The sequence below is a fragment of the Anser cygnoides genome, chromosome 1, assembly GCF_040182565.1.
Source record: "Anser cygnoides isolate HZ-2024a breed goose chromosome 1, Taihu_goose_T2T_genome, whole genome shotgun sequence".
NCBI lineage: Eukaryota > Metazoa > Chordata > Aves > Anseriformes > Anatidae > Anser > Anser cygnoides.
In genome coordinates this window covers 181,195,490-181,215,338 of record NC_089873.1, presented here as the reverse complement: position 1 = coordinate 181,215,338, position 19,849 = coordinate 181,195,490, and the positions used below count along the sequence as shown (strand labels likewise).

Here is a 19,849-nt window from a genome sequence, read left to right as displayed (position 1 = left end):
GCTAGCCCTCCCTCTCCTTCCACCCATCCTGAGGCTACTTTACGCTCCCTTCTCAGAGAGCTTTCTACTACCAGTCTTGGCAGGACTGATGGGATCGTGTTTCATTACAATATGGCTTGAACATGCCCAGGTCCGTGACTTTGGCCTAAGTTGGGTTTGACTCTTCACATGGCATTTCCACTTGTCTACTACCTTCAGGCCTCCATGCTGGAGACCTGATGTGAAGGAGTGTGTCCCTGGGGTCTTTGCACCTCACAAAATGGGGTGTTTGTGAGTTATTTTATGTGGACCTGTCCCAGACCATGTATACTCCAAAGCATAAGGACAAGGCACTGGTCTAGCCTAGCACATACCTCTCTCACCTCCCTTCCAGCCGGTTTCAAGGCTTACGTTCCACTCAGGGCAATGGGTTCCTCTTGGCAGCATGGTTACTGCAGCAAGACAACGCACAGTATTTCCGTGTCTGCTTCTGAGCCTCAGGAGGCAGTGACATGGGTTGGTGCAGACCATACAGGCTGGGCCACGCAGGCCACCATGGCACACAGAGACAGATATGGCATGTGACAACCTGACTCCCATGTCCAGTCAAGCACTGACAACATGTGAGGAATATCTTTCATCATTCCCAGCATGTGAGCAGCACAGCCTTGCCTTCAGACAAGACATCAGGATCTCACACGTTACCTTGTAGAGACAGACATCCCAACCTAGTCCCTACTAAATGATGAAGTTAAACAACTGGATACCTGACTAGAGAATAAACCATAATCATCTGACAGGCTACAAGGGTGCCAGAGCAAATGTAGACTCTGTTAAACCATGCTTGCCGGGTTGGTATCCTTGCATGTTCCTCAGCAGAGGTTTCCAGGTGTGGCCTCTGGCTAAATCCCAGCTGAGTGCAAAGATGTGACTCAGAAAAGGTGTTTCCATGTAGGAAGCTGAGCTTATGCCGGAAAGGAGTTAGGGCATGTTCAAAAAGGTGCCCTGCTCTTGGAGACTGGGGGGAGCCAGAGGTGTGAGATGCCTCCTGTGCACTTGCTTACCTTAAACCTACTTTTCGCAAGTCAAACCAAATATTTCTCCAGTCTACCTGCAAGCCTGTTCAAATGACATCTCTTTGGTATATAGGAATTGGCTAAAACTCAAAACTAAACAAAGAATATTTAGAAATCTCTCTGCGCTTTCACAAATGAGAAAAACACCTGGCATATATGTATTTTCAAGTGTCTCTTGGAGCAACAAGTAGGAGAAACAAATGCACCTGCATGTTTTTGATGCTTCTCTGTCTCTGTACCGGCTCTTGAACTTCAACCGTTGCTAACCTCAGCAGGAGATTGCTCTGTCAGCTCTGTAGAATTAAGCAACTTCATTAGAAGTCAAACAAGGCTGTGACCTAAACGGCAACTTTCCTCAGGGCTACCAAACTACATCACCAAATCCTAACCTTCTGCCCCTGTCTTGCCCTTGGATGAGCTGGGATACTGTCCCTGTGATTCAACGCTTTTGGATTCTTATCTACAAGCACACAGAACTCACGGGAAATGGGTCACGGACCACTATTTAACCCATTCCTCTGCTGCTCAGTTGTGATGGCAGTGTGATGCGTTTCTCAAGTCTGATCTTAAAACCAACAGCAACAGGGTCTCTGCTATCTAACCAAGGTATTCAATAACCCCACTCTCTTTCCCTTTGCATTTTTTTTGCTAACAGCTAACCATTGCTGTAATTTTAATATATCACTTCTTGTCCTACCTTCAGCGGCCATAGAGAGCAATTTATTCACTTGTTTTGGCAGAAATCATTCACCTAATGACAGCCACGAGACAGTTCTTAAGTCTCCTTTCAGTTTTCCCTGTATCTTCCACTCCATACAAGGGAATGACTAGAACTCCCAGGCTTTAGAGAGGTGAATTTATTACGTTATTTGTGGGATCCAACACCTCCTTGCAATAAGGAACCAGCAAAATACGAGTGAGAGGAGGTCCTGAACTTGGCAGTGCCAGTGGTGCTCCACAGGACCTAGAAAACCCCTGCTGGGGTGGGGCCACAACAGCCCCACAGTTTCACAGAGCAGTTGTGTTCTGAGCTGTGTTAAGAACCAGGATGTTTGTCAAACCTCAACTGGAGGAATGCTCCGCATATGGGGAGTGGCATGGAAGAAGTCACAAAGTTCAGGTGTGAATCAAAAACGGACTGAAAGGCAAAGGGAAATTAAACAATTGAAGCTGGAGCAGTGTTAAGGTTCACTGCCTGCAACCCTGACGGAGTGAAATCAGGGCATACCAAGGCACAGAGGCAAGATCCATGTCTCCTATCTCTGTATGTCTACAACACAGTTATTTACATTTGAGTTAATCACTGTTGGATCCTTGTTGAGTCAATGCGCAGGAATACATGGCAAATTTCAAAGGTATTTCAGATGATGTGTATTACCACTTTTAGTTGTGCTTATTTTTCATGTTGATGCTGGGAGGCGTAGGATGCCCAGATATAGATATTATATTTCTTCAGAGGAATCTGACCCAGAGAGATTCCCTTTGGATGAGAAAACTTTGATGTCACTCTTAAAACGCTCTTCTCTGGGCCTGCCTTGTTCAATATAGGAAAGGAGGATGGTTTTCTTGCACCTTTCCTCATTCCAAGCTCCCCAGGTGTTGGTGTCACATGGGACCAACCTTCTGATGGAGGTCTGAAAACATCCATCACAAAACTGAAAACTCTGGCTTGTGTTATTCATGAACACAGATCCAGATACATGCAGTGAGGATGGTTTGGACATGCTGCACCCATGCGTCACATCCATCCCATGATGGCAGGGCCTTCCTCAAATGGTCCTTCCCCTTCAACTCCCAGGAAAACCTTGTGGACACCATAAGGTGAGCTGTGGCTGTCTTACAAACTGCATGCAGTGGTCTCCATATCCTCAGTGTACTGGGATAATCCAGACTGCCGGCATGCTATCAATTTTCTTCAGAAAGAGTTACAACATATATCGATAGCTGCTTGTGGGGACCTTATAGGGGAGGGTAGGAAGAGAGAGGAGAAGGGAGCAGCAGAAGGAGGAAATGGAAGAAAGGCAGGGCCTGGAGGAACAAGAGAGCCTGGAGGGCCTCCTGCTCCCTGTCTGCCTCAAGAGATACTTCACAGATGTCTTTTGAGACAGTTTAGGCTACCTATCTTATCTCCATCTCATAGCAAGAGGGTTGCTGACAAGCAGCACATTTCCCAGTGCTTTGTCCAGGCCCATGTTTACCGCTCATCCTCTGGGACTCCTACTCTCTCCCCTGGGAGGCTTAGTCAGCACTCCAACAGACTTTGCTGCTGCTGGGGAATAAAGAGAAAATTGTCCTTTGCTCCATGCTATTACTCCAAGTTTCTCATCCTGTCCTGTCCTCAGCAACTCTCTCCTGACCTGGTGTTTTCTTTCTATTAACTCCTCAGCCATCGTTGTTGCAATCCTTGTAAGTACTGGACACTGTTTTAAAAACACGTCCTCAGGACCTCAGAGGTGTTTACTCATTTCTGCTAAAAAGCAGACTTGGGGAGAATGACGTATCACTTACACAGTTCAAAGGCAGGGCATTTCCCACATTATAAAAAAGTGGACTGCAGCCACAAAAGTTGAAACGCCACTTTAAAATGTTGCTATTTGTGGGGGAGGATTGCTCAGTACTGTTAAAAAGTTCAGAAACACTAAGTTATTAAAAAAGCCAAAAATAAGATCCCCTGGCAGTCTGTATATGTTTCAAAATGCTGATGGTTTTAGAAACCCTTTTTAGATACGAGAATCTCTGTGCCAGACTAAGATTCAGCAGTAAAAACAAGCAGAAAATGGAACAAACATTGTGATGACAAAAAAAGAGAAATTGTTGCAATAACGTACTTTTCCTGGAAAATTAACCATAACAACAGTGCTGGTGAATCATTGGAGTTTTCTGAACCATAACAGCTCCAGCTTATAAACATGATTTTGAAATCTTACAGTATTATTATTTGCACAGTAGCATTGACAGTAGCTAAGTAAAGGTTTTCTGGCATTGAAAGAAATTTCTCATAAACACCCTGATATTTTTCAATGCTTCCCAGAGAATTACATTAAATGAATGGAAATTATCTGCCTAAACTATTTACAAATCTTTAAAAATCTTCTTCCAGCTCCATCATGTGCAAATATTTGTAAGCTATGAGGTTGTTCTGGAGAAATACAAAGCATAAGTACTCTTGTGAGGAGAGGATAGCCTCATAAATCAGATTGGTGTGCGTGAAGAGGGAAACCCTTTTCTTAATGCATTGTCTTTTAGTATCAGACAGTGAAGATTGAGTAGAAGAGACTTGTGGCTAAAAGAGATATTCAGCCTTTCCCCTCCAAATTTCCCTAAACCCCATTTTAGGTGGACTTCATATTCTTAAATCTCAGAATCATCCAGGTGATCTGCTCTAACTCCTTTGGGGAACCACCACCAAACCACAATGCTACCCAGAAGGATGTTACTCTGTGGGCAGAGACCCTGATGTTCATTTGGGGAATGAAGATGGAGGTTTATCACTGCATCTGAGTTTTGCTCACAAATCATGCCATCTGAATATGGCATCTAACTGCAGTGGAAATCCAGACTGGGCTGGCTGTTACCATTACAGAGTAGTGGCTTTCATGGAATAAGTTGTGGTGGTGTGAGAGCCCCTGGCTCAGTTTTCACCTACATGCACTACCGCAGCTGGTGGTAGGCAGCATTCCTGCAGACAATTGCAGCAGAAAAGGCTGGATAGACATGAAGGATTAACTGTTCTCACTCAGCCTTTGACAAGTTCCCTCTGGATCACTGCTTTTGGCACATCTGTGCTTCTACAAGCAGTGGTGAAAGTACTCCTGTAATGTGATATCCATCAGGAGCTGCGATCACACACACAAACGTGCACACTCTCCAGTTCAAGGTAATTTTCCCTGTAAACAGCAGAACATTTCCAGTGGGGTCTAAAGGGCCACTTGTTCCTACCACATTGTCACTACTGGGGAAATCCTTGCTACTACCCGCTGGTTGAAGCTTTATGTCACCAGTGCTTCAAAGACCGGACTCTGTTTATACACAAGGACTCAAACTTTAACTAATCTTTTTCAACATTCCTGAGCTAGAGATTCTTTCCTACATAAAGGAGTTTTTGCTCCGGCATCCACTGCATTTCTGAGACTAAAACTAATAATGGTTCATAACAGTCTAGGAATATAAGTAGTAAAAATTTCAAATTCTCATTACTGAGTTATTTCTTCTCATTTTGGTGCTACTGTTCCACTTCTTGTTGCCCTTTTCACTTTTTAAAATTTATTTTTTCAAAAGGGAAAATATGCTGCTGTGAGCCTATGTTAGTTTCAGAGTCAGACAGATCTCTACTGTAGATATCCACCAACTTAGTGACCTGACTCAATGGAATTGATGTGACTCTGCAAGAGTGATGTTAAGACATCATGATTCCTGTTAGTGAAGGCAAGGAAAGACACCACTCTTTCCCTCTTAGCTCAAAAAGAAAATGAAAGATGGAAGTGGCAAGTCTAGAAAACATCCTGCTTACCCAGGAAAGAGAGAAGCAGACAGTGGCAGTGGTTTGGGTGGTGACCTGGCCAGACAGGGATACGAAGAGAAGGAAATTATTCCAGTAGCTCTTGATGTTCTTGGAAAATGAGTGTCTTGGGAAACTGTGGGGTTGAGGTCTCCACTAGAGGAAGTGTTGCTTCTTGCCTCAAGAGGAAGGTCAGTCAATCATTCTGGAATAGCATAAGTTTGCCCTGAAATTTGCCAGATTATCTTTCTTCATCACCTATTTCATTGGATATGATGTGCATATGAGGAAAAAAAGGGGGACATCATATAGTCAGTGTCAGGCCTGACATCAGTAAGTGACTTTTAGCAGTCTGGAACAGAAAAGTTCTCATATCTTTGCAAACCATTCTAGTCTGCAAGAAAACCTTACAGAGATAGGGGATACAGACTAAATGTCTGGCTCACTGGCCACAGGAATCAGGTAGCAGACAAATATATCTGGTATTTCAAGGAAGCTAGACTAGATCCTGGAGGTATAATTGCCCTATCAGGCACCTTGACTGTATGAAAGCTCTGTTCTGCATATGGCAGAAATCGAAGAGTCACAGCAAGAGTCATCCAGGCACAGTGTCCACATACAATGTCCAGTCACGAACCCAACCCAAACAGGAGAAGAGGGAGCGTGTAGCAAGGCCCAGCTGTAGTTGTGTGTAAAGTAGATGTGCCAGCTTCAAGGAGCATGGAAGAGGGATGACTGGCTATCTGAGTTGACTGATAAAGGGCCTAGTGAACTAGTTTAGATTATACAGTGACTGTCTGACAGCTAAATCTGCATAAATTGGATCCCTCTCATGACGCCTACGTGGATAAAGAAAATATGAAAATGGACTCTTTAACATAGCTGATAATGATATAATGAGATCCAGTGGCTGAAAGCAGAAGCCAGGCAAATTCAGACTAGAAGTGAGTAACATTTTTCAACCACAGAGATAATTAACCATCGGAAACATCTATCCAGGGTTGTGGTTGATTCTTCCATCACCGACAATTTCCAAATCAAGATTAGATTGCTTTTCAGAAAGAGATGTTCTTTGCTTCAAGCGAAAATGGATGAAGGAAGTTCTCTTGCATATCCCTGATACAGTTTAGCCTGGAAGCACAGTAGTTAGGACAGGCCTAGAGGCTCAAATAGAATAAGTATTTGTGTTACAGATATTCTTACTCTGCATATGTTATGGGAATCACAAAGATACAATGCCTGGAATCAGCTCTATTGTACATCCCAACATATAGATTCAGGCACAACTCACTAAGGGCAATTTCCTTCAGAGCTCTTGTCAGAACATCACTGAAATATGATATTAGCTTGAGCTTCAGTTTCTAATGGCAGCTTAAATGCTCCCAAACACCAGCTTAGTTTCACTTTAATTGTATAATGATGATCTCCTTATGAACATGCCTTGCAATCATTTTCTTGCATAACAGAGGAACATAATAAAGTCTGATGGTACAGACTGAGTGTCTTCTTTGTTTTCCCATATTGCAGCAGGAATCTAGGGAGACCTACAGATGGGAATGGAGTCAGAACTGTTCTGCTTCCTCTACGCATCTATACTTTAGTGTTTCCTTGTAGCTCATTAACAATATCTAATAATTTTTTAGGACAAAGTCAGCAAAATGTAATATCTGCCTCCCCCTCCCTCCCCAGCTGTTTTTTAACCCCATGACTACCAGATGTGTGCTGAAATGCATTGCAAAGAAATAAGCAATGATCAATGTGAGAATTGTTTTAGATGCTATTTTTAAGGGAGGAGGGTCAAAACCTTAGAGCATAAGAGCAAAACAGCCCACAGACAAGGCTGAAGTCTTCTTTTTAGTTACTCATTGAAAGGTAGTTCCTCACAGTTGCAGTTAATCATACAGCTAAATCAGTAACTGCTGTTACTGATAGGCTTTACTTTATTATGAGACTTTCACTATGTTAGCTAACAATCAGCTCACTCCAGGACCTGCTTCCCAGTTCAAGATTTAAATTGACACCAGAGTTAATAATGCAAAATAAAATTTATTAGTAGAGTTAGTATAGCTGTGATGATCTGAAAACACAGACCAACAATGTTAATAGAAAGTGGTCACATTTTTTGTTAAGCCAATTTCTTTCTGAAAGATTTCTTTGGCTCAAAATTCCTCCTTTTGGTCTGAAACGGAATGAGGTTTAGCTACCTTTAGGGTACTCAGCTTGTGCACTGTAACAGCTTAATTTGGCTCATCACTTTATTGAACACATAACCTACAAACACAAGAAAACAAGAATCATGTTTATGCATTTTCCCCTACTGCCACAGTTCTGGAAGTATCAGTCAACAAATCTTCATACTGTGAAATAGAAACTGGTGAGCCTACAAACACCTCACATATTCTGCTGTTATTTGTATGGCAAAGAGTTCCTGATAGGTGAATCAAAGCTCAGAGCCCATTTGTCCAGGAACTGCAAATTACCATACGCTGTACTAAGCAGAGAGCTGTTATTCTAAGAAGAGTGTGAAAATTCCCCAGTTCTTAAAGTAAATAAATCAAAACAGCTATATCAATAAGTGGGGTTAATTATTAAAGCCAAGTAACACCATTAAAGGATGACAGATACCCCAGGAGGAGAGGCTTTGCCTTGCTTGAATGGACAGAGTCTACAAACAGCACGACACCCAAGAGTGGTTTCGTGCTAGGCTTCAGTCACTCCCCATTATCTCTGGGCTTCTTCACAGAGTTCATTGTTTATATCACTCTGCATAACAGCAAAGTCACCTGAGCATTTCCAGAATCACAACTAAGATCTAGATCCTGAAAACAGCTAAACCTGTGGGGCACCTTATGCTGCAAGACTCACTGACTTGGATCGGCAGAATGAGAGGACACAAGTGATCTATTATGTCAGACAGTGCTACGTCTTGTCAGCATACACAGGCTATTGTTGTTTGTAGCAAATTTAAACAACCTCCCACTTTTTCCCGTGTGTTTCTATTCCCGTGTCACAACATATTTAGCCAAATCTTTGTTCACTTGGGGAAGTTATTCCACAGACAACATTTCTCTTCTCCTGCTGGGAATGGTGCTGGAGAACAAAGCAATCGGAAAGGCTGAAACCTCGGGCACAGAGAGATTAGTCAAGGATTGGTGCCACAGCCAGGACAAGTGTTTAGTCATCCCGACACAGCCCACTGAGCCCTTGACCAATAAGTTCCAGCCTTGCTTGTTGTCCTCACTGAGGAGTACAAAAATATATGAGAAATTCAAGTTCTGCGGTAGACGTCTGAGTCAAGCACTTGCCACATGGCTGTCACACCCACTGGTGTTTGGTTTACTCAAACTTAATAACTCTTCAGCATATTACGTGGATTACGGAAATGCTGTAACTTTAGACGGGCTGGCAAAGCTACGTATTGCTGTAAAGTAATGTACTGCAATCCCTCCAGCGGACACGGTGGTCTCTTGATCTATCCCTTCATACTGTAGGTTTGTGGGTCTCTGCCCACAGAAGTATTTCTGACGGAATATGTGATGGTGCCTGGCCAGGTCTATATAATAATTTCCTTTCCCATCAGAAAGATTGACTATTAAGGGATTTACTTTCTATGTGAAATAGTCACTCTGGTTTCACTCTTTTTCCTAGGCTTGGAAAAATCTGTCAGGGTTTTATAGCACGTGTTTAGAGAAAATTACCCTATTTACCAATTTACCAAGCCTTTTTTATCTGAAAACTTTGACACATAAAGGACTTGAAGTTGCATCCTTTTAGAAGATCATAAAAGAAGACTTCGTTTTGTTTGGATTTTCAGCAACGAGCAATTTCATCCCACCCCTTTCCACGTGAACCAGCATTAATGGATGATGTTGCAACAACCCATGCAGATATTGTTTACAGGAAGACTGGAAAGTCCCCAAGCTTCTCATCTGTTTCATGACCATTGTTTTGTGAAGGCAACACGTTCAGGAGACTGCTTTAGTAATTTAATTTAACAAAAGGTTAGAAGTCATCAGGGTACCTCTAATAGGAATAGTTCAAGCAAAAATAAGAACCTGTATTTTGCCTACTATCCTTCATACTGTGTATGTATGTAACTATCTATCTATCTTTATAGTATCATATATATCCCATAATACTGTATCACCATATATTTATTTACTATATTAAGCTAACACTGAGTAGTAAACGGATTCTCTGCAGAAACTACAACCTAATAAGGGCAGGAAAGATAAAGGAGAAGAAAGCATTGTTATGTCTACTGAAATGAAGCATAAAAAGATTGACCACTTGTTTCCAAGCCATCTACAAGAACTGCCTGACTTAGATGCCTCAGTGATTGCAATGCTTAAGCTCAAAAGAGGAATGAGTTTCTGAGCAAGCAGGGAGCCAGCTCTCAGCTTGTTATACTGCCAGTGAAGACAGGTAGTAGGGGATCTGAGCAAAGGGTAACATCACTTGCCAAAACAAGAATAAAGAAATGAACACTGATTTCTGTGTCTTCACCGAAAAACTAACTTCATACCTTGGAGGTTATGTTTCTGTGACTGCTGAGCCTGTGAGCTTGGCAGAGAAAAGAAAACAAAGAGCAAGTCGAGTGATCCGTCTCTGGCATGCTGTCAGGAAAGCATCATGTGCAATGACTGGGAGCTCTTTCAAACAGGTATCAACATATGAGCAATTTTCAGCTGGGCTCCTCCAGCCTGACAGGGTGGCTATGGCAAAACAGGAGCTGATCAGAAGGCTGATACAGGGAGCTCTGAAATGCCATTCGCCAGCTGCCTTGTTAGCAATGACAGACGATGAAGATGATGAAGGGACTGGAACATGTCTCATAAAAAGAGTGGCTGAGCTGGGACTGCTCAGCCTGGAGAAGAGAAGGCCCAAGGGGATCTTATCCATGTGGACAAATAGCTGATGGGAGGGAGTAAAGAAGAAGGAGACAAGCTGTTTTCAGAAGTGTCCAGTGACAGAACAAGAGATGATGGGTACAACCTAAAATATAAGAAATTCCTGTAGATTTATACATATATATGTGTGTATATATATTATATATATATAAAGGTTTTTAGATTTTATATATATATAAAATGGAGGCATTCAAAACCCAATTGGACATGGCCCTGAGCAACCTGCTGTAGGTGGCCCTGCTCCGAGCAGGTGTCCCTGCTGACCTCAGCTATTCTGTGATCCTATGCAGTGCAGATGGTCCCCAGCTCATGTCCCTCATGCTTTGCTGTTGCCCCTCCACAAAGTCAAGAGTCTCCCTTTCCCTCGAGAGTCAGTGGGGCACAGCCCTGCTGGAGATACCCACCATGGGGTCTCCATACTCCTCCACCTCCCATGGGGCTGGCTTTAACAACCACTGTCTGCTTCCTCCTGTGTTATCTCACCCATAGGCTATGCAAATAGGTAAAGGAATCAGCCCACCAAACCACCAAGATGAGGTATTGTCTACTAAGAGAGTAGTATTGCTAGGTGGAAAGGAGAAGGAAAGAGACCTCCCATCCCTCTTGCTGTGCTTTTGAACACAGGAGCAGGCCCCAGGATGAACTGAGAAGTGCAGCGGCAATGTCATAGCTTCACTCCTGCTTACCACATTGCCACTGTTGCCTTTTATTAGCTCCCCTGAAATGCGAACAATGTAAATAAGGTGGAAACAAGAAGGGTCAGCACCCTTGGTCAGCTAACTAATGATGTTCTGAATGCAGCGAAGACATCAAAAAGCTGTGGGAGCATGGGAGGAAGGAAGTGGCCTTCCAGAAACTTTACAAATAGCCCTACATGCATACAAATACCCATGTGCTTTAGACTGGTAAAAAGCACTTTGTTAGAAACAACTGCTCATCAACAGGGGCATGATGCAAAAAGTGTCTTGCTCAGATTTCCTAAAATGCTTCTTCGATGCAATTTGCTGGCTTTCCTGCTTTGCAGTTTTCCATCCTGCATCTTGTTTAGCTAAGGGGGATTAATGAGAACAGCCTGTAGTCAGCTAAACTACTGTCTTTCTGGCAGTGTCTTGTGAGGAAGCTGTAGAAATCAGTAAACAAAGCTGAAAGTATGGGTGGCCGTGAGCTGCCTTTTTCTTTTTTTTTTTTTTTTTTTTTTGTCTGCTTGTGTAAAGGAAGTAAGAAGTGCAGCAGTCAGCCCCGTCAGACAGGGGAGATATTTCACAGGAAATAACAGATGGTTTCAGGCTCATATTTCTCCTGCAGAAAACAGTGCCCAGGTATCTTGAAAAATGGATGCTTCAAGCTAATTTGTCTCTCTTTTTGGTACATTGAGGTAAAACATAAAGCACAGAGCAAAAAAAGCCTAGCCCTTGCTTGTTTGTGTTATTACATATGACCTTTATTTTGGAGGACAGTGGATGACAAATATTAAGGTCTCTAAAAGAACAGGTATGGGATTACTTTTTGGCCATAATCACCAAATCCAGGCTGAGGGGGTCCCTGTCTGTATGTTCATCTGGAAGGATACAAAGCAGCAGAGTCCCTAAGGGACTGCCTTGCTGGTGTGTTATCTTTCACTACCACAGAAGATGCCTGCCTAGCTTAATTTTCATGTTCCTAACCCCTGTGCACCTCACTTTGCACCCTCAAGCTCCCCCAAACCAGGCACATCTCCTGCTGTGGCCAACCAGAAGAGCTTCCATGGAGGAACGACGAGGTAGCTAAACCGTCACCACTGGCAACTGGGTAGAGCTGTCAATCTTGGCAAAATGTGTGGGAAGAGAGTGTTATCACAGCTTGCCTATTTTGTATGGCTGCAAGCTTCCCAGAAGGCTGGTAGCACCTGCTGACCGAGGAGGACTTGCTCCTTGCCTCAAAGGAGGGTGACTGGTGTCTCAGGAGCTGACCAAGGCCCAAACGCAGCTCCAGAGACAACCATGTAGTTAGAAAGGAATTTCTATTTTGGGCGATGTGTGTCAGAACACAGCCCATGTGAATGGTGAGTAAGAGGATCTCAGCATGTGAATTGCCAGCAGTGGCCGTGGCACGGGGCCAAGCCCAAGGGGCCGAGGTCTGTCCTCGCTGACTTATTGCACATTTTGGGACAGTCAGGAGCAGGTGCACGTCACTGGTGGCACCGAGATGGTCATTTCCCCACCCGTGACCTTAATGCCTGCCTGGTGACCTGTCATTATGCCCTCCCGGTGACAGAGGTGGTGACACACCCCAGGAAGGCCTGGTGGTGGTCCAGGCCTGCCTGCCCTCCGGCCCTTCCACCCACATGGGGCAGCTCTTGCCACCTCAGAAGTCATCATACAGGGCAGAGGGTGGAAAGCCTAAATAGCTCACACCATGTGACGGGGACAAGGAAGGATGTCTGGGCTACCACATGGCTTAGGTGAAGCCTGATGTTCAAACCTGAGGAGCTGACAGCCTCTGCTGGGAAAGGGGCATCAAGGGAGGACAGCCTGTGAGACACACCACCCTATCTCTTGGCTGATTATCTTCCTTGAGGTTTTGCTCGCTGACACCAATTTGAAAGCCCTGCTTTCACACTTGGCAGGTTGCAGAGATGCAGCAGCAAGGAAAAAAGCAGCCCTCCAGCATGTCCTGCTGACAGCTGATATCAGATGACTCTCAGTCATTCCCTCTCCTGCTCTCAGCTCCACTGGGTGCTTACTCATACAGTGCTGCCTGCTCCCTGCACTTGTCCCATGGACATAACAGGAGTGGTTTGGTTTGCAGATGGAGGAACTGGGGAACAGCACGGCCCAGTGCTGCTTGAACTGCTTCCCCTGCACTATTACTCTTCCCAGACTTCTGCTGTGGTGGTGGCTTTGCTGACTGGCCCATCACTACCTGTCTGCCCATTTCTAGGAGTAGTTTTCCTTTTCATTGGTCTGACAGGCACCACATATAAGTTGTGTAGTTTGTTGATAGTTGTATTGATTTTTTAAAAAATAATTTATTTGATTCACTGATTTTGTCAAATGCTTTGGGAACCCATCAGTTCAATTTGGGCTCCCCTGATTTTCATGCTGCTTCTTTTATTCCTTTCACTCACTTCTGTCTCTTACCTTATGGCCAAAAGCTATTGCTTTTGATGCTACAGTCCATTTCCCTACCTATTTACCACTACCATATCACCTCCACCCAGTCTAAGAGGTTTTTCACTCTAACTGACCTACTCCCATTTTCTTCTTCATTCTCTATTTCTTCTGCCCTTTTCCAGGATGAAGTTATCCCTAGACCCATGCTAAAATGGATGGATTCAATAGGATTTTGCAAGGTTCTGTCCTGAATCACATCTGTTCAGTACCTTCATTAATAAAATAAATGCGGGACTAGAAAGGACATACATTAACTTTGGAGATTGAGGTGACGGCAAATATTTTTAAAGAAAGAGTTAAAATTCAAAATGACCTTAAAGACTGGTCTGAAGGGAGAAATCCAAATGGCATTCAACAGTTACAGAAGGTACTGCATTCAGGCTAGAATAATCAAGTATATGACTATATGGCTATATATTTCCCTTGGCTATACAGTGGAAATCTGATCAGTAGCAGTTCTGGAGAGGAAGATATGAGGGTAATGGTGGATCACAAGCTGACACTCAGTCAAGAAGGTTATGTTGCTGCAAAAAAGGTTGGCATCATACTGACAGGAATGTAGCTTGCAAGGTATATTAAATAATCTTTTTGAAGCTCATTGTTAATATCTCAGCTGGAATACTTGGACATTATAGACTAAGTAGTCTTCAAACACTTCTGAGAAGAAGATATAATCAATACGTTCTTCTAATGCACTTGAGAAAGAAATGGGATGTTCAGCCTAGCTCTGAGAAAAACATGGCAAACCACTGAGTGGGAGGTCTATGAAGGTCCAGGAGCATCAGCTGCTGGAGATCTTTAAGAACAGGTCAGACATATATCTGCGAGATATGACCCTGACAGGGAAGGTCCTGCTGCGGGGTGAAGAGTAAGCTTCTTCTTTTCTTGAGGCCCCTTTCAGCTCTAAAGTCTGCTTCCTGCCCAGACATGAACCTGCATCCTCTGCTATTACCCCTATCCTGCTTGCCCGCCACTGCCTGACCTCACCCATCCGTTCGCAGGAACACGTTTGCTAGCTTCCAGCAGGTCACTTACATCCAGTTTCACTTTTCTGCATATTCTTTTTCTCATTCCTCATTTTTCCCCTTTCCCTGATGCCTTTTCCCCTTGCTTTCCCTCAACACTTTCCTTCGTCTCACTCACAGAGATCCTCTGCCCTGTCCCAGCACCTGACTCCTTGACCCTCTCTGCAGACAGATGGAACAGGAGATGGTGAAGGTCACTTTTCATCGTATTGTTCGTGCCAAGGAAATGGATGAGAAATCTCCACTCCCAGGTCTCTTTGTTATTGCTCCAGAGTGTCTGCAGACTTGGGTATTTACCACTGCTTTGGTTACACTTGGTTAAGACTTGGTATCTCTTTTTCCCACTTCCTGAGAACATTTCTTTTCTTGCTTTTGAAGAGGGCTTTGCTTCTTCAGCCTCTGAGCTTGATGACTAGGCCAGATGGGCTGAATGATTTAACCCAATCTCCTTTCTATTTGTCTCATCTTTTATTTTTTTCTATGCTTTTATTTTTTTTTTCAAGCTTTCCACATGTGCCTCCAACCCAGCCCAAACCCAGAAGACTTCAATTCTGAGAAGTGTTTTTGAGCACACAATGCTCAAGGACTGGGTTTAAAATTAAGCCAGATGAGCAAACATGCCCATAAAAGGAGCGCTCGGTGGGCCAAGACCATGTGTAGAATTGCAAATCCGCCCTGGGATTTTGATTCCAGTAACAAACCCATCTGAGATTTGCTCTCGCAGTTTACACTCTTCTCCGAAAACAAGCCTATGGAGAGCGTGATGCAGCAGTTACCATAGCAGCCAGTACAAGAAGAGTCCATTAAGTGGTCGCAGTCCCGTCTCAAAGTGAATTAACAGGCTGCAGGTGAACTTTTGCACCTCCAAAAATGTCTCTTGGGGCAAATATGTTGTTGTGTGCGGTGGAACAAGAAAATGCCGATGGGTTGCACTGATTTGCTGCTGCATTGTTATCTTTAATTGTGCCTGTGTGCTGATTTTTAAAAAGTACTGCACACACTTTTCCTTTTTCCTGTCAGGTGGTTTTTCTGTGTGTATGTGTTGTGCTTTTTCTTTTCTTTTCTTTTTTTTTTTAAGGACGAGACAAAGTACCCCAGTCAATAACTAATGAAATGCGCTTCAGGCCTCCCTGCATTCTGCCACAATTACATTGTCAGCCATCCCAGGAGAGATGCTATTATCTGTGTGGGTGTGGAAAATGATCTATCACTATTAATCACTCCTATTACAGTAGCAGGTAGCGCTCCAAACATATCAACACCTCATTATGATGGCTGTTTTTCACAGATGGGAAGTTGAAGGTCCTCTTGTACACTCAGGACGCAAGGAATATATAAACAGACCTAGGAGATAGAAAGAAGATGATTACCTTGAGAGATTTTAAAACACAACATTAGAGATTTATAAATATATCTTTGAAATCAGCTTTGCTTTTCTCAGCACCCCTTGGCTCCTTCTCTCACAAATTTATGCAGAAAAAAAATGAACAAAACAACAATAACAAAAAAGAAGGTTAAAAGTAAGCTGTGTTACCTAAATCCTAGCAGAAATAGAAAATGAGGTTCCCCCTTGCACCTGAGTGCTGCCGCATTCTCCCACGGAAGTACCAGAGTTTCTCCATCAGCACTTTGTAAGGAGTACTTAGTGGTTGTGGGAAGACAAATAAGATTTTCCCAGCCTCCTCACTCCTCCATTACAACCCCGGTGTTTTTTCCATCACTCTGAGTGCATCTCTTCAGTTCAGCCCTGTGGGGGAGACCAAATGTGCAGTGACAATGCTGGTGCTGCCTCCTCAGCTGGTGGGGCCAAGGTCAGTTTGGAAGCAACGATGTCCTTCTGCGCCCTGCTGCTGATCATGGGTGACCTCGGGAATGTCTATACACATCTTGGATCCTACTTCGGACACCAAAAACAATGTGCATGACAACACTGGTCTGTCTCCACTGCTATTGGGGAGAGCATGGTGGGACCCTAGGAGCAGAGAAGAACACTCTCTTTTCTCAGTATCCCCTCACCAGTGTCCTTAGACAGTCAAAGACATGGCAGTAGTCCCTGAATGTGGTAGGGAGGAGCTGGTTCCTGCACACAAGCTCCTGATGCAGACCTTGTGTAATTTCTTCTATTTGTCTCTGTACCATACAGCTCTGCCCTATTTATTACTGCAACTTCTGACAAGCGTGAAAGCATCTTTCTCAAAGGCAAGGTACAACCATGGATATTGATGTCTTGACCCACAAATGATGACTTTGGGCTTGCAAAAGCAGAAGACCCAGGTTAAAATAGCAGAATGGTTATTTAATCCCATCTTGATGGTCTTCCAGAAAGTCATTTAAAGCCTTTGAATCCCTCCACACTGTGACAAGCATAAGAGCCACATGAAGAGCTACTAAAAGCTTCCTGTGAAGGAAGCTAATGAAAAAACTATAATGTCTGGGAAAAATTAAACAAACAAACAAACAAAAATCTCCAACCTTCCAGAGAGTTCAAATCGAGCTTGACCTCTGCAAGGTATCATTTGGTTCCTGTTTGCTGCCAAAGTACAATGAGGTTTATATTTGAGCCCCACCTTTCAGTGTCTGGGTCTAAAAATATAACAATGAACTTGTGACACAAAAGCCCTGTCTCACGGAGAAGCAGAATTTAGATTTAGCTGCAAAGCACAAATTCTTCGCTGTTTGAGGCAGAACTAATTTTGAGTAGGTGGACGCCTTTTTTTTTTTTTTTTTCCTTTCTATTTTTAGGTTGCCAGACTTGGGAGGATTACATTAGGATTAGGCCAGACTTACGCAGCTGTTTGTTTTAAATGATCATGACTACAACCATTTTAAGGCCCTAGTCACCATGGTTACCTCGATGCTGTTCTCCAAGGTGTCTGAGCCAAGACACGGCTGGGAGGGAGTGTGGGGCTACCCGGGTGGGAACGTGCGTGGATGTCTAATCCATAAATCTTCCCCCTTCCTTGAAAGTGCTGAGTCTCAGCTCTGTGGATAGGAAAAGTATGTAAAGGCTTACATTTAGCCCATGCTCAAATGCCACCAAATTGACTGCTTAATGATCCTTAGACAGCTCTTGCTTTCAAATAAGAAAAAAAAAAAACTTAGATGACAGTGGGGAATATGGAGGGGAAGGGCAAAATGACATTTTGGAGGACGATTCAAGGCCTTCATTTTAATGTCATTTGAAAATTTATTCTTAAACCTAATGCCATTTCTTACCGCGCTATAATTCCTTCTGCGAAACCCACCACCCATGCCTAGTGGGAGTTAGACCAGACGTATTCTCAGTTTCTCAGCAACACACTGAGTAATGCTGAGGTCTGCATGACTCTAGCTCACTTGTTTCATCTTCTCTTTCCAGAGTTCACTGCTTTGTTCTCTTCCTGTTTTTTTCTGGAAGCATTTCTGTTTCCCCTTCTCCTTATTTAAGTTCTTTTTTCTTTCTTTCTTTCTTTCTTTCTTTCTTTCTTTCTTTCTTTCTTTCTTTCTTTCTTTCTTTCTTTCTTTCTTTCTTTCTTTCTTTCTTTCTTTCTTTTCTTTCTTTCTTTCTTTCTTTCTTTCTTTCTTTTTCTTTCTTTCTTTCTTTCTTTCTTTCTTTCTTTCTTTCTTTCTTTCTTTCTTTCTTTCTTTCTTTCTTTCTTTCTTTCTTTCTTTTTCCTTCTATTCCTAATGCATTTATATATTTATATTCTTAGTGATTATCTTAATAGTTGGAAGTGATCTTGCTGATTCAGTGGAGCCCCTCAGAAAAGGGGGGGAATAGGCTGGATGTTTTCTTATTACCTTTATCCAAGAACCAGAGTCTCTCTCAAACCTCATCTCACACCGTGGACCCCATGGGAGATGCCTGAGCATGGATTCTCTGTTTGTGTGCAAAGGAGCAGCTCTACATCAGCTGGTTCTTCTAAAAAGATGCCTTGGGTGATTTCCCCAGACCGCTGCACAAGAGGCTATGGGAGCCAGAGCATTTCCAGCAGGGAGACACGAGGGCTGCTGCATGAAGGAGGGATCACTGGAGTGGTGCTGCGAAAAGTTCACACCATGGAAACCTATCTGTGAAAGGCACAACCTCTGATCCACTCTGTCCCTTTCCATCCAGCAGATCCATACAAGTCCTGTGGTACTCCTGCAACATGGTCATCTGAGTTAGCTACCACCGACCTGCCAGTACCTCGTGTTTCCCACTGGCAAAGCTAAGGGTGAGGACCCCATCAAAGACAAGCCCTGGCCCGTCTCACCTTCCCCAAATTACTGGTCACACATGGCAGAAGAGAGCTGACTGGAGAAGGGGAAACTTGGCACTGGGACACGGGCTGCTGCTTTCTGGGCTTGGTGCCATGAGAGCTGATGGGGAGCGCTGGGCAGGCACTGAGGGTGAAGGTGGCCTTTGGTGTGCTTAGACTGGGGACAGAAAACAGTGGTGCTGCCCTAACACAGCTCTCAAATATTTTCATGCATACAAAATCAGAGTTATTTCTCTGCTCTGAACAGCTTTGCACTCTCCATGTTAGTTTTCTTGTGTACCTTTACAAAGCAGTGAACTCGTGCTTACGACAACATCTGTAACCTTGAGCACTGGCACAATGATTTTTCTCTTCTCTGTTTCAGTCTTGCCATTCTCCCTCACAGAAACCCCAAGGCTGTTTGAAACAAAAAATGTAACTGTCTGTAAAATGCAGTATGTGAAGGCAGTGCAAGGGCAACAGGATTTGCTTGTAAATAAAATCCCAACCCAAAAATTCAGTAGATGTTGTATTTTTGTGTAGAGAAGTCCTGCAGCATGTTTGGACAGCTGTTGCTATTAAAACTTTTGCCAAGTAAGTTTAAAAAAGCCACCTTCTGACTGTCATTTTCCCAGCTATATAGGAAAACTTACACATACTTCAATGCCAAACTGAAATCTTCTTGAAGCTACCTTTAGAGTTACTTTCAAAATATTCTAAACCTTTGAGTCACATTTGCAGTCATTTTACTGTACATTTCCTGTTCATTCTTACCCTATATATTTACCTTAAAGTAATACAGATTGTTAATATATTAGTAATGTACAGTCTACATTTCTATGTGTGTATCCATGAATGCTGTTTCAGTCCCCCCCCCCCCCCCCCTTGGAACTGATATAAAATAAAATATTTCACATATTTGATTTTTTTTTAAGGATATAATATTCAATTATTAATCTCAGAACTACAAAGGAAAATGAAGAATATTT

The 19,849-nt window shown here is 43.3% G+C and overlaps 1 long non-coding RNA gene across 2 annotated transcripts in view; it reads left to right on the top strand.

Annotated features, from left to right (window-relative positions):
- LOC106035109 (uncharacterized) overlaps positions 1 to 19,849 on the top strand; it is a 29,772-nt gene that overhangs the window by 4,637 nt on the left and 5,286 nt on the right. For both annotated transcript variants that reach the window (XR_010827784.1, XR_007157879.2), the window contains exon 2: positions 2,746 to 2,876. This is a non-coding gene — a long non-coding RNA (uncharacterized lncRNA). The remainder of the gene's footprint in view (positions 1 to 2,745; positions 2,877 to 19,849) is intronic.